Below are 9,352 nucleotides of genomic sequence, written 5' to 3' on the forward strand. Positions count from 1 at the left end.
CCCCCCCCCCCCCCCCCGCCACCAATCCATCTCCCATATACACTCCCCCTTGACATATCCCAAAAGTCATCCCTTTGGCCCCTCCCACAGGTCCCAGAAATCTCTCTCAAAGACCTCTTCATGTTTCTCAAATCTCACCACCCTGAAATGCCCTAGAGATCACCCTCAGATACCCCAGAAATCTTCCCCTGAGACCCTCCTCACTTATCCCAAAAATCTCCTCCAGAGATTCCCTGAAATCTCTGGAGAACTCTTTTTCCACATTCCACAAGTCTCTTCCAAAACCCTTTTTATGTATCCCAAATCTCCTAGTAACCCACACAAAATGTTCCAGAAATTGCTTCCTCAGGATTCCAAAACGTTTCCTCATAGTTTCTCTCTGATATTTTCTGGAATCGCTCTTCGAATCCCCCTTTCAAAATCTCTCCTTCTAGACCTACTTTCAGATGAACTTTCCTCCTCACAACCCCTGTAAACCCTAAGACCCTCTCTTCACGACCCCTCTGAGATGCAGCTTTTCAAGACCTCCTCCTGTCTTCACAGAGACCCCAGCCACCTCCTTGAGCCCTCTGAGATACGTCCTTGAAATCCCTCCCAGAGACCCTTCCAGCACAGAGACCCTTGAATCAGCACTTAGAGACCTCCTGCCTTACTAAGAGACTTTTCCTAGATAGTTCCTTCCCTGAACTCACCCTCACTGCTTCCCTCAAATCCTCTAGAACCACCTGTAGAAGACCCCCAGCACCAACCGGCTCCTTTTCTTAGAAAGTCCCAGAATTTTTTTTTGAAAAACGCTCTACTCTGATGTTCCCATATTCCCCCACCCCAAGACCCACCTTCCCCGTATATCCTATTGAGACCTTTACTCAGAGTTTCTCATCTGAGAGTTGTTCCTAAAAAGACCTCTGTCATCCTGCTCCAGTAAATCTAAGATCTCTCACAGAAGACCACACCTCCACAGACTCCCTTTAGAGAATTTTCTCCAAAATTGCTGTGCATCAGCAACTCCAGCACTTTGTAAGACTTCCTCAGAACACTCTCTCTCAGGTTCTCCCTCTGACATCCCCAAGAAACCTTAGTCAGGGCCCCATCAGATATACCCCTTTTAGAACCCCCATTTACACCCTCTCATCTCCTCCATTCTCTTTCCTCTGCAATCAACTTAGAGATCCTTCTCAGATCTGAGCCTCCTTCCCCCGTTATCCCACCATAGGCCCCCAGCATCCTACAGACTCCCCCTCTCAAGAGTCTCTATGTCCCCTTTTATTAAACGGATCCTCAAGAGATACCCTGACCTCTTGAAATCCCAACCCTCAGAGATCTTTCTCTCAGACCATTTTTCTTAGGTTCTATCTTCATAGACCCCTCCTCCCTTTAGATCTTCCCTTCTGAGAGATGGAGAGACCTTTAACACCTTCCTTAGACTTTTTTTTTTTTTTTAAGATTTTTATTTTTTTGGCCACCCTGCAAGGCTTGTGGGATTTTAGTTGCCTGACCAGGGATTGAACCCAGGCCCTCGGTGTTGAGAGCATGGGGTCCTAACCACTGAACCACCAGGGAATTCCCACCCTCCTTAGACTCTCCTTGAAGACTCCCCCGATTTTCCTCTCTGAAGCCTTCTCCTTCCTTTTTCCACTTTGAGGGCCACCTCACAAAAGAATCCCTCCCCCTATAGTAGTGGTTCTCAAAGTGTTGTCCCTGGACCAACAACATCATCATCACCTGAGAACTTGTTAGAAATGCAAATTCTTAGGTCCCAGCCCAGACCTGCTGAATCAGAAAACCTAGGAGTAGGGCCCAGCTGTTTTTAGGAGCCTTCCTGGTGATTCTGATGCATGCCCAAGTTTGAGAATCCTCTAAGAGGATTTCCCTTTCCCCACAGAAAGCCCCCCTGAAAGATATCTCAGCGTATGCCTCTGTGCCCACCCCCATTTTCCTGGGAGTCCCCTTTGTGAAGTACCTACCCTCCAGAAGATTCCTTACCCTCTTTGAAAGGTTTCTGGCTTCTCCACAAGGTTACCCCACCCTCTGAGCAATTACTTCATATTCCGTCTTTGAATGGTTCCCTTTCAGATCTTCCTCAGCATTTTCTCCTTCTGGCTTCCCCTCCACCCCTCCATACCATCCCCTTTCTGTGCTTCTGCTTCAGGCTGCTCCCTTCTTGAACACACATGTCCATCTCTTCTCCTTATCTATTCCTCATCTATTCTCCACATAGACACCCTTGCTTTAAGGCACCTTCCAGTCTTTTCATTCTCTGTGTCCTACTGCCCAGAGCCTTCCATTGTAGATTTCATAATTCAGATAGACTTTCCCTAAGTAATCCAACTTAATGAAGTTTTACTATATCAAGATTTATTAACATAATTCAACCTCCTTAACGATATTTTATTAACAACTTGCCTATCCAGTCAATTGGGGGTAATCCATCAAAATTAAAATAATTGTTTACTCTTTTAGTATATTATCTATAGACAGTGTCTTCTATTGATATAAGTGTCTTCCATAATTAGTCTACTGGGGGTGATTCAACAAATACTGATAAATATAGTCAAATATCCTAAGAAATAATATATATTCATAATCCTGATAATCTGCTTTTATTAGTATAAATACATACTTCGAAAATCTACTGGGACTAATATGACACCCATCTTCTTCCTTGTAGTTTTTCATGTACTTGTCCACTCACCCTCACTGGAGTGGGAGTTTGGAAAGTACCAGGATGTAACTTGTTCTTTTCTGAATCCCACAAGCTGGGATCCTTCCCTCTGTAAGTTATTAGGAATCATTGGCTCATGGGCAGCTCTTCCTGCATTTGGTCAGAAATCTCTGAGTTCCTTACTCTCACTCCCCATTCAGGTTCAACACATCTTATCCACCCCCTCCTCTCCTCTCACCTCTTTTATTCTCTCTACCCAGCTCCTTTTGCCACTCTTCCTAGGAGAGGCTGCCTTCCCCACCTTCTCTCATCTGGAACTTTTCTTTGTGCTGTTTCCTGATTCTTAGCTACCCCACATCCTATTCCTGGGGATCTGCCTCACCCCATCCTAGTTGGCTTCTCAGCCCTCCTCAGCCTTTGTAGGTCTGGGGCCTCCACAGGGCTCTCAACTTTCTCCAAGGGTTTTTGTTTCTAAGTTTGAGAAGAATAAACAGATCACGAGGTAAATACTGGGGCCGGCCTTCAGGGAGCTCACAGTACACTAGAGAGGTTGGGCAGGTACACGGGGCAGGACATGAGGTACAAATTATATACTGTGGAAATTTGGCAGTGAGAGGAGGCACCCTCTATCTGGAGAGACTTCATAGAAGAGGTGGTATTTGTTCTGGGTGCTGTTCCACAAGAGTTGGGACAAGGATGAGTGACCTTCCAGGCAGAGGATGCAGCTTATGCAGTGGGTGAAAGACAAGAAAGACTCTTCATCTCTAACCCATGGCATCTCTTCTCTTCACCTAAAGGACAGAGGTGAAAGAAAACAGATCTCTTCCATCTGCATTGTATTTGCCAGTTGCACTTTAGTGACCCACAGAGTAATAATGTTAATGACCACTGTTTATTGAGTAATTATTATCTGCCAGTCACTGTTTAAGTGCTTCACATGTATTGTCTCATCTCATATTCACAGGAACTCTATGAGGTAGGTAAACTGTGATTATCCTCATTTTACAAAGGATGAAATTGAGGACAGGTGACACAAATAGAAGGTCTCTGGGCTCTGTCCGTCCCAGGATGATAGTGTCTGGGGTCAGAGAGTTGGGATTTTCTGTTCAGATAGTGTTGGGTGCAGTGGGGCATTGTAGTGTAGTGATCAAGTATGCAGACTCTGGGGCCAGACAGGATTTGCATCCCACATCATTGCTTACCCCCTGTTTTGTGACCTAGGACAAGTTATTGAACTTCTCTGGTCCTTAGTTTCCAGAGTTGAAAAATGAAGGTAATAATGATATCTTACTTCATAGAACTATTATAAGGATTAAATAAGTTAATATGTATAAAGTATTTAGAACAATGCTCTGTATATAAGTGCTCAGTTTTAGCAACAAAAAAAAAAAGTTGATATCAACCAAGACTTTAATATATAGGTGACAGTACGTTAGCTCAAACTGGTTTAATAAAAATAAAGAGAATTAATTGGCTCATGTTACTGAAAAGTCCAGAACTAGGATGGCTCTAGACCTACCTGCATCCAGGAGTTCAATCTTCCTAGTAATCCCTCCCCATTTCTCCACTGACTTAGCTTCATCCTCAACTGGTTTCTGCTTTGTGACGACAAAGATGACCCTCAGCAACTGTAGGCTTAAACCCTACCTTCTTAGCAGTCTCACTGGAAAGAGAACTCTTTCCTGAGAGCCCCAGTTTGAAAACAGTTTCCTCTCTGAATAAGTGTGAAATGGTGACAGAAGATCCTTTGAGACATGTTTAGGTGAGCGGCGCTCTTAGAGACTCTTGCTTGCTAAACCGGATAGGACTGTGATTCCATCCCATGACCTTTCTGAGGGTTGATGGTAGTCCCCCTCTTCACTGTTCCCCAGCCCCAATTATTCTCTTCTCTATGGTCGTTCGGATCCAGAGAGTTTATGGCTGGTCTGACCCCACCAGACTTTCCTTTGGGATCTCACTGGGAGAAACAGGAATGAGATGACTGGCCTGGTTTGGTTATAGCCTTGGGGTAGTGGAATCCAGGAGTACTCATGTTCAGTTCCTTACCTCAGCTTTGGGTTTCTAGGGCTCAGAACTTTAGAAGAAGGTTAAGTAGATTACTGTGAGTAGAGTTTTGTTTTGTTTATTTTAGGGTAAATTTGTTGAATAGAGTCTGGTCGAGGGCAAGTAACAGAACAGCAGTGTAGAGTGTGCACATCTCAAACGTCTCCAGCAATTAAACAATTTATGAAAGCACTTTTCTAGGTACTGGAGATGCAGCAGTGAATGAAACAGTCAAGGTCTTAGAGCTCTTGGGTCTTATATTCTGATGGAGGGAAGATATATAAACAAAAGAAATCAGATAGTGATATGTGCTATGAATGAATTAAAACAGTGTGAAGGGGGTGGGAGGTTGGCCACTGTACACAGGATGGTCAGAATTGGCCTCTGAGGAGGTGACAGTTGAGCCTGATAACCTGAAAGATGAGAAGGCACCAGTTGTGGGAAGATCTAAGAGGTGGGCATTCTAATCTAAGCATAGTTACATGTGGAGAAAGGACTGCTGCAAGGTGGGGAAATTTTTCACAGATGCTTACTGAGGGTCTGTTATGTGCCAGGTACTATTCTAGGAATTGAAAATGTAGCCATGAATAATACAGCCACAGTCTTCCTTTCCCTCGTGGATCTTACAGTCTAGGTGTTTCCGGAAGAGCTGCAGCCTTTGAAGAAACACTTTTTGACGACGATATCAGACCAAAGACTCCTTCCTACTGGGGAGATGAGGAAGATTGGGGCACACATGAACCCAGATCTGATTGATGAGAAGGAACCAGCCATGTGATGATCTGGGGAAGAACATTTCGGGTAGAGGGGTCAGCCAGTGCAAAACCCCTGAGATGTGTTCAAGGAACATCAAGGAGCTTGGTGTGGCTGAAGCATAAGTAAAGCAGAAGGGGCAAGGGCTTGGATTGGTTGACAGAGGCCAGATCATGTGGGGCCTTGTGGGCTATGGTAAGGAGTTTACATTTTTCACATAAGAGCATTGTGAAGCTATTAGAGGATTTTTTTTTTTTTTGGCTGCGTTGGGTCTGTTGCTGCGCGTGGGCTTTCTCTAGTTGCGGCGAGTGGGGGCTACTCTTCGTTGCGGTGTGCGGGCTTCTCATTTCAGTGGCTTCTCTTGTTGCGGAGCACAGGCTCTAGGCTCACGGGCTTCAGTAGTTGTGGCATGTGGGCTCAGTAGTTGTGGCTCGCAGGCTCCAGAGTGCAGGCTCAGTAGTTGTGACACACGGGCTTAGTTGCTCCGCGGCATGAGGGATCTTCCCAGACCAGGGATCGAACCCGTGCCCGCTGCATTGGCAGGCGGATTCTTAACCACTGCGCCACCAGGGAAGTCCCTATTAGAGGATTTTTAAAGCAAGACAGTGACATGATTTGTTTGCTTGTTTGTTTGTAAAGAAGGCTCACTGGTTTCTGCAAGGAAAACAGGGGCAAGAATGGAAGCAGGAGGCAATACATTTGTCCAGATGAGAAAGGATGATGACTTGAATATGGTGGTGGTAGTAAAAATGGAGAGATACAGATACATGTTCCATGTTGAGAAAACAGGAGTTAATGATGGGATTAGAGAAAGAGGAATCCAGGATGATGATACTAGGTAACAAGTCTGTGAGGGTATTTATGCCTCACAACACTATGAGAGTAGGTACTATTATTAAACCCATTTTACAGATGAAAAAACAGACACTGCAAGGTAAAATCATTTGCCCCAAATTATGCAGGTTTCCCAGAGCTCCCCAGGCTCTGTTATCTTCCAGGAGGCCCTGCCTGGCCTCTCCCCTCCTCTCCTTCCCTTCTCCAGGACCATTCATACAAGAGCCTCATTCTTGGCTGAGGCAATAATATACGTATTTTGTATACATATTTCATGAGTTTCTGAAAATAATGGTTGGTTTTCATAAGAGAGAAGTTAGGGTCCCTTGACTTCTGACATTCTCCCGTTCTTCTCAAGTTGGGATAGTGAGTTAACCTTAGGTAACTAGCCTATTACTTTACTCATGAAATGAACAAGTTCCACCAAGGCCTATGTGGATGCTGTAGAAAGGCTAGGGATAGGTGGGAAGGCTAATAGGCCCCTCCCGTTATTTGTCCAGAGATGTTGGCGTTAAAGGGTGTATGCTTTGGTCCAGCTTTCTAGGCAGTAGAAGGGAACTTATAAACATATATAAATATATAATATATAAACTTATAAATATATATATAAACATATATATATATTTATAAGTTTATATAATTAAATATAAATAAATACGCTGTAGCATTATTTGCAGGAAGAAGCAAGAGCTCTAAAGCCAGACTGCTTGGCCTTAAAAATCTCAGCTTAGCTGTGTGCAGTCTTGGGTAAGTGACTTGACCTTCGCTGTGCCTCAGTGTCTTCATCTGTAAAATGAGAATACTGTTATATACATATATATATTTATACTTATAGTTTTTGAGATCAGATGAGCTCATCCATGGAAAGCTATTAGCATAAGGCCTGGCACATGATACAGTAATATATGATGTGAAGACATTTGAAGTATCATGCTAGGTGTTTTTATATATATTCTTTCATTTCATTCTTAAAACAAGCTTCACTGAGGAAGAAACTGAGTTACTTGCCAAAGGTCAACACAGCAAGTTGGTATCAGTAGGAGAGCTCTGGTTCAGCCAGGTCTCACTCCACAGTGCTGCTTGTGGATGAGGAGAGCTGACCTCCAGAGGCACCTCCTGTATGTGGGCTGCTTTTCACTTGGGCCAAAGAAAGAGTCCAGTGGACAGTTTTTCCTGGAACCTCTTAGCCAATTTTTGACTCCATTTCCCACCCTCCAGGGTTAGAAGATGCTTCTCAAGAAGGTTACTTGGTCTCTTAGAGACCAAGTATGGCAGCCATATTATTGGACTATTTGAAAGACTTTACCGTAGGGGTTCCCCTCTAGTGCCTTTTCTCAAAGGCAGGGAGTCATTTTTGGTCACATAAGGATAGAGACTAGAGCAGTGGTGAATTCTCTTGTATGGGAGCAGTCAAGGCTTAAAGTTGAAACTTTAAGTGGTAGAAACCCAGCTCAAACTGACCTCAACACAAAAGGAATTTATTGGTCCATGTAACTGAAAAGTCTGGGATGGGGAGGTGGGATGGGGGGCTTCAGGCTAACTGGAGACAGGTCTTCAAATGATGTGAACAGGTCTCTCTTTTTCTCCCCTTTTGACTCTGCTTTCATCTGTATTGGCTTCATTCTGAGGTAGGCCCTCACTGTGAGGTAGCAGAAGTGGCAACCTGGAATATCAGGAGATGTTGTATAATCTGAGCAACCCTAACCAAGAACTTATTTTCCCCAATATTCCCAACAAAAGCCCAGGGAGGCCTTTCCTTGGCCAGGCTTTACTCCATGTATGTTCCTAGATCCAAGAAAGACAGTTAATTCTCCAAAGGGAATTGAGGGGCCTGGTACCAGAAGATGGGCATGGATGTTTGGCAGACAAATCCACCAGAATGTATCATAGTAATTTGCTACCACAGTAAGATGTCTTCAAATAGTCAGGGCTGATGCCTCTTCCCTGGCCAATCTCATCAAGCCAGGTCTTCCTTTCTCACTGTTGCCAAGCACGCAGGAAAGGAGGTAGCTGGGGGCCTCTGGCTTTTTGATGGAAGAAAGCCATCCAGTTCTCCTCTCCAGTCCAAACCAAATCCAGGCCAAACACCCAGCATTCTCCTGTCCAAAACAGGAACACTTCCTTTAGGGATGATTTTTATTGAAGTATAGTTGATTTACAATGTTGTGTTAATTTCTGGTGTACAGCAAAGGGAATCAGTTAAGTGTGTGTGTGTGTGTGTGTGTGTGTGTGTGTGTATCCTTTTTCATATTCTTTTCCATTAGGGTTTATTACAAGATAATATAGTTCCCTGTGCTATACAGTAGGACCTTGTTGTTTTATCTGTTTTGTATATAGTAGTTCGTATCTGCTAATCCCAAACTCCTAATCTGTCCCTCCCCTAATAGTATATTCTTAAACGTGACTGTTTGTTACCTAAAGCCCCAGTGTTTCCTGAGGGCTGTCCAAGCCATACTTGGGCACTAGATCCTCTTTGCCAATCATGTTTCCTGAGCAGTGGGGTGGCTTAAACGTGTAGGACCTTCTCTAGGCCCTCGAGAGGGATAGTTACCGGACTTTTGGTCTTATCACAGTTTGTGTCTATCTGGTCTAAGGATTGCAGGCCACAGGCTTTGTTTGTTCTGTGTAGTGGTTCATTGTTGCTCTTTTAATATGAATTATTTTCCAACATTTAAAAATAGGGGAATTTTATTTAAAAATCCAGATTTCTGGCTCCTCTTTAAAAAAAATATATAATAATCTAAAATCTAACAATACTGGACCCAAATTCCTACATGGCAGCAGTTGATTAGAGCTAAATAGTAACTTCTCCCTTTAGACAGGGTGTGTGCTTTCCAGCTCATCATAGTCCTCACCAGCCTGCTCCATTCAGACCTGGCCTTGTAAGCATCATGTTTGAGATCCTGCCGTGTCCCAAGGCTTTGCTTCTAGCATTTGGCTCAGGGGAAGAAACTAGATTAATGTTCAGTAAGCAGTTTATTTGGGGGACACAGGGCTGTTGGGGGGCACAGTGCTGTTGCTTGGGAAAAGTAACAACCCAGTAAAAGTGTTTATAGGAAA

Source organism: Lipotes vexillifer, unplaced genomic scaffold (genome assembly GCF_000442215.2).
Source record: "Lipotes vexillifer unplaced genomic scaffold, Lipotes_vexillifer_v1.1 scaffold3427, whole genome shotgun sequence".
NCBI classification, from domain to species: Eukaryota; Metazoa; Chordata; class Mammalia; order Artiodactyla; family Lipotidae; genus Lipotes; species Lipotes vexillifer.